At 45.0% G+C, this 6,051-nt stretch overlaps 1 non-coding gene across 1 annotated transcript; it reads right to left on the bottom strand.

The window, feature by feature from the left end:
* Positions 1-5,285: 5,285 nt before the first annotated feature.
* LOC133070823 (U6 spliceosomal RNA) lies at positions 5,286-5,392 on the bottom strand. The gene has a single exon (XR_009696227.1). It is a non-coding gene; the product is annotated as a U6 spliceosomal RNA (small nuclear RNA).
* Between the last annotated feature and the right edge of the window lie 659 nt (positions 5,393-6,051).

The following is a 6,051-nucleotide window of genomic DNA, read 5'->3' as shown; positions in this document are numbered from 1 at the left end:
CATCATCCTCATTTTGTTGAGGAAACTGAGGTGGGGAGGAAGTGAGGTGATTTGCTCGTATTCCCCAACTATTGAATGGCAGACCCAGGGGACGGATGGGGGTGCCCATGAAAAGGAATCCTCTTTCCAATGCATTTCATCCATTCCTCAAAACTTTTGAGTTCCTTCTATGTGCCTATCACTAGTCTAGGCACTCACATTGCCTCTAAAAGCAAGATAGATAGAATCCCCGCTTTCTCTAGTCCAGTAGAGAAAACAGAAAATAATTATAGCTTTGACAAGCACCATGGTGAAGTCTATGAGAGGGTATGTCTTATCCTGTTCTTTGTGTAGTGAGGAAGAGCTTGGGTTGGAGCCAGCCATCCCAATTTCAAATCCCTACTCTCCACATACTAGTCGAGGGACTTGGGCAAGTTCCCTACTCCCATGCCTCCTTTTCTTATGTGGAAAATGGACAGGGTAATAGCACATACTCCGAGGGTATAAGGTAGATTCAGTACATCAAAATCTGTAAAGCATTTAAAACCTGGTCTTGGTAAATCCCAAAGGAACACTAGCTGTTGAAGTAGCTATTATACTGTCTACACTTTACCCATCATTCTGGAGTACAAACTCTGGTCCCTCCAACTTGCTCTGTTACCCACTCCATTTCCCTACCACTGCCCATACATACAGCTCTGGCCAAGAATTAAGCAGAATTCCCACAGTGTTCCAGGGTCCTGCAGGTCAGTTCATCTGGTTGGTGTCCCAATTAGAATCCCTGGATACCAGGTTCCTCATAGTACAGAGAAGGAAAAGCTTTGTCGTCTATTCATTTGTTCTCCTTAACCAGATTGTGGGCTTCTTGAAGCCAGGCTTTCTCACTTCTGCACTGCTCAAAAACATTTTGGTAAGGAAAACAAATGGAGGCCTAGTCATAGAGTGGGTGGTAGGGCTATAGGAGTGCAGGCTGGGGAGCCAGACAGACCTGGCCCTGAGCTCTGCTCCTCCACCTAGAGTGGCCTGCCCTGGGCGGGTTGTTGAGCCTCCTTGTCTCATCCATGAAATGTATGTGTCTGGTGGGGGAGCGGCCTCTCAGAGCTGTGGTGGATCTATAGTGAGCAGCAGAAGTCCCTTGTTTGTGCCAGAAAGACTCCAGCAGCCGTGCTTGCCAGCACTCTCATCATGGCAGTGCTGCCGGAGGAGTTGGAGCCCCGAAGGGGCCGCATGCCCAGCAGAGGCAGCTGCGTACAGGAAGTACAAAAATGTCAGGAGGAAAATGAGCTGTCAGAGATGTCCTCTGATCGCTATCATGTACATGGGGTTGAGTGGAACAGAATTTGCTGTTTGGACTGTTTTCCTTTCCCAACGTCATAGATGCTCCTTTTGCTATTTTTATCAAGTGCCAACACGAACAAGAAGTATTCATTTAACTATGTCCAGCGAATTCTTAAGAAATGCATGTGAGCAGAGATTGTGTAATTCTCAAACTGCCAGGCGCCATTAGCCCATAAGTCCGAGAAATACTATAACTCCTAAATCGTGCTTTGTTCCTAGGAAGTTTCCTGGATTGGCTTTAACACATTACTTAAGAGTTACAACAGAGGACATTAAAAATTCCTCCAACTCAGTGGTGCCCTGCCAAGGAGACCCCAGACCGGCAGTGCACGTCCCATATTTAATCTTCGGAAGCATGTGAAGCACAACACCATGTTTGCCATTGAAAAGTGTCTTTTCTTCAGATGGGCTTTATTAAGGATAAGCTGCTTATTTGTATAAAAAGTGGGCACAGAATTTTTCTATTGCAATGAGCAAGAATTCAAAAGTAAAAATTATACACACACACACTTTTTTTTTTTTTAAGTGGCTTTCCAATTTTTTTCTGTGGCAATTTTGAGAGGCAGGAGCCGTGTGAGGATTATTAATCCTGCGAGTCTTACCACGGTAGCTGGGAGGTTGAAAAGAGGCTATGGCAGCTTCTGCTTCATGTCTGTTTTGAATTCAGAGGCTCTTACAGCCAGGAGAAATTTGCACAGAAGGAGCCCCCAAATAGAATTCTGGACTCAGAGAAATCTTATTCATTTTGGCAGGGGTGGACCTGAAATTCACTTTTACTTAGTAAACTCCTGAGATAGAGCAAATAAATTGTGCAAATATAGATCCAGGGTTGAGAGTGGTTGGAGTGGCATTTCTAATGACTTAAGAAAACTTAAGGAGAGTTTTCTCTTTAATGAACTCTTCTAAGACTCCAGATTAGTTAAGAGACAAGCCAATTATAAATCTGTCTCACCTAGATTCCTCTTTTTAAATATTCTCTAAGATAGACTCTTCATGAATCAGACAGACTCTACAGGAATATGTATTTTGCCCCAAATTTGTCAATTTGACCATGAAATAAAAAATTGATTGGTTGGTGACAGGAAGAGAGAGTTGACTTCCCTTTGGTAGTGGCTAAAATTAGGCAAAACAGAAGAAAAGAGAGAAAGAGAGAAGAGGAATGAATTGGTCCACAATGAACTGATATTACACAGAAACCAATAAAACCTGAAGAGTGAACACTGGGGACAGAACTCTCAAATCCAGACTCCTATGTAGACTGCTGAGCCCTGCCCACAGTAGACACCACAAGGCTTTGCCCCAGCCTTTGTAATGATGTGTTTTCTGAATCAATAACCAGGACACACAACTGAAGGGAAATAGCAAAGCTGAAACGAACATTGATTCAGAAAATCCAGGGCCTCTGGGCACAGCATTCTTGAATGCAAGTCTCAGATACCTGCAGCCTGAATCACTCTTGAACCCTTTGGAAATCAGCCCCAACCCTGGGAGGGATTAGCTCACTAGAAGCACATTACCTACCCTTTCCTCCTTGTTTGTAGGTAGAGGAAGTTGAGAGATTGTGGGTGAGCCTCTCTTTTTGCAGCAGGTTCCCCTTGTCACCAGCATCCTCTGTGCCTTGCCGGGCATGTTGGGGGAAAGAGTCTGCCTTCTGCTGCTCAGCTCATTCTGAGAAAACACTACTTCCAGGCACCCTAGGCATAGAACCTTTGGCCCACTTTCCTTCCAGTTTTCAGCAAGGAGAACACTGTGGGGTCACCATAGTTTGGTTCTTGTGAAAATTCTGAAAACTTTCTCTGCTTGAGGAGGAAGGTATTGAATACAGAGGAGGCTAGAAGACTCTTTATAATATCCCCAGGTTATGCCTCACAGAGAAAACTTATTGGTCCTTTGCAGTAGAATCAAGAATTCAGAGAGAAGATGAGAACTGGGGGGAACTAGAAGCCTCTGCCACCTTTGGTGCCCATAGTATCCTGTGTGTATTCTTACCAAGTAGCATTCTGGATGTAGTGTGGAACCAGATGGGTGGCCTGCCCTCCAACCCAGTTACCCTCCAAAGGAGACAATGTCGGGAAGGGGAAGGGCATCAGACCTGGGGTTCTGGCTCTGCCACCAGCTGTACAATGGGTTGTGGGGCAGTCACTCTGCTCCTCTGGCTTTATGTCTTTCTCCTGAAAACAGGGGGTTTCCACCTTTTGGTTAAGAACCTCTGAATGCTGTGCAGATTTATACGGTACACATGCACTCTCCTAGGAAGAAACGTCTGTAATTTTCTCCAGGGACTAAAATAATTCCCTGACCTCATGTGGATGAAGTTGTGTCTGAGGGCCCTGTTCTCTGACTCTGGGTGCCCTGTGTGCCATTTCCAGGCCTTGTCATTGGACAGGGTTTTATGCAGGCTCTTGTCTCAGTGATCCCCGCTCGCTCCCCGCCCCCCCCCCCCCACCTGCGATGCCTGCCACCCACAATTAGTATTCTTTTTGTTTAACAGAGCCTTGCTTTTGACTGCAGAGCCAAGAATTCAAGTTCCCCCACGGTGAAACTGCCAGCTCCCACTGACTGGTCACTACTGTCCACAGTGTACATGTCCGCAGGATGGGGCATGCACCCCAGGAACACTGCCATGATCTGGGCAGCTAACACGCTAGCCTATTCTCATCCTACACCTTCCTCCTCAAGCAGAGAAAATATTCAGGGTCTTTACAAGAACCAAACCACGGTGAACCAGAGTGTTTGCCTTTGCCGAAACCTGAATGGAAAGTAGGCCAAAGGCTTTTGCATTGAGGCTGCCTGGAAATGGTGTCTTCTCAGCAAGAGCTCGGCAGCCCAGGAAGTGGGCCCAGACTCCTCTTTCCAGCTCTTACCTGCGCCTCTACTTTTCACTTCATCTAAACCAGCTCAGCCCCGCTGAGCAACCCACCAACAGCCCAGGAAGCACCATTTAAAATTAACTTAGTTGTTTTCTTTTTCTTTTTTTTTTTTTATTATTATTATTTTTTTTTCCAGTGGGTTTTGTCATACATTGATATGAATCAGCCATGGATTTACATGTATTCCCAATCCCGATCCCCCCTCCCACCTCCCTCTCCACCCAATTCCTCTGGGTCTTCCCAGTGCACCAGGCCGGAGCACTTGTCTCGTGCATCCCACCTGGGCTGGTGATCTGTTTCACCATAGATAGTATACATGCTGTTCTTTTGAAATATCCCACCCTCACATTCTCCCACAAAGTTCAAAAGTCTGTTCTGTATTTCTGTGTCTCTTTTTCTGTTCTGCATATAGGGTTATCGTTATCACCTTTCTAAATTCCATATACATGTGTCAGTATGCTGTAATGTTCTTTATCTTTCTGGCTTACTTCACTCTGTATAATGGGCTCCAGCTTCATCCATCTCATTAGGACTGGTTCAAATGAATTCTTTTTAATGGCTGAGTAATATTCCATGGTGTATATGTACCACAGCTTCCTTATCCATTCATCTGCTGATGGGCATCTAGGTTGCTTCCATGTCCTGGCTATTATAAACAGTGCTGCGATGAACATTGGGGTGCACATGTCTCTTTCAGATCTGGTTTCCTCAGTGTGTATGTCCAGAAGTGGGATTGCTGGGTCATATGGCAGTTCTATTTCCAGTTTTTTAAGAAATCTCCACACTGTTTTCCATAGCGGCTATACTAGTTTGCATTCCCACCAACAGTGTAATAGGGTTCCCTTTTCTCCACACCCTCTCCAGCATTTATTGCTTGTAGACTTTTGGATAGCAGCCATCCTGACTGGCGTGTAATGGTACCTCATTGTGGTTTTGATTTGCATTTCTCTAATAATGAGTGATGTTGAGCATCTTTTCATGTGTTTGTTAGCCATCTGTATGTCTTCTTTGGAGAAATGTCTGTTTAGTTCTTTGGCCCATTTTTTGATTGGGTCATTTATTTTTCTGGAATTGAGCTGCAGGAGTTGCTTGTATATTAAAAATATGGAACGCTTCACGAATTTGCGTGTCATCCTTGCGCAGGGGCCATGCTAATCTTCTCTGTATCGTTCCAATTTTAGTATATGTGCTGCTGAAGCGAGCACAACTTAGTTGTTTTCAATTTGTTCCATTCACTTAGATCAGACTTCACCTCCAAACCTTTAAACGTGTTTTTTTTTTTTAATTAAAAAAAATTTTATTGCAGTATAGTTGATTTACAAAGTTGTATTAGTTTCCGGTATTCAGCATAGTGATTCAGTTATACATATACATTTATTCACTCTTTTGCAGATTGTTTTCCCATACAGGTTATTACAGAATCCTGAGTAGAGTTCCCTGTGCTAGACAGTAGGTCCATGTAGGCTGTAAGATTTTAATCTCTTCCTACTCTGAGTTCTTTGCTCTGATTCCCTTGCCAGACTGCGAGCTCCTGAGGGGCAGGAGCTCTGGCTCAGGCTTGGATGCCCTCTGTCTGCTGAAGTGAAGAAGGGCTCTAAATCAGTGGGTCTCCCCTTTCCTCCGTCTGGCTGATTACTACACTAATAACAGGGGCAAGAAGGAGTGGTGAGAAGGCAGCTGGGAGCCAGTGGTCAACACGCACTAGCCAAGGCTCAGGGAACAATTGCTCTCCTCCAGTCCAAGCTCTTCTTGTTGCCTAGATGTCTGGGTTGCCCCCTCTGCAATGGGCCATCATGACAGAAAGAACAGCCTCAGACTAGCACCAATAGACAGGCCTCCTTCAGGGCTGCCAAGGTGGGGCAAA

Source organism: Dama dama, chromosome 15, assembly GCF_033118175.1.
Source record: "Dama dama isolate Ldn47 chromosome 15, ASM3311817v1, whole genome shotgun sequence".
Classification (NCBI taxonomy): Eukaryota; Metazoa; Chordata; class Mammalia; order Artiodactyla; family Cervidae; genus Dama; species Dama dama.
Note: the sequence above shows the minus strand (reverse complement) of the source record. Positions and strands in the feature narration are given on the sequence as shown.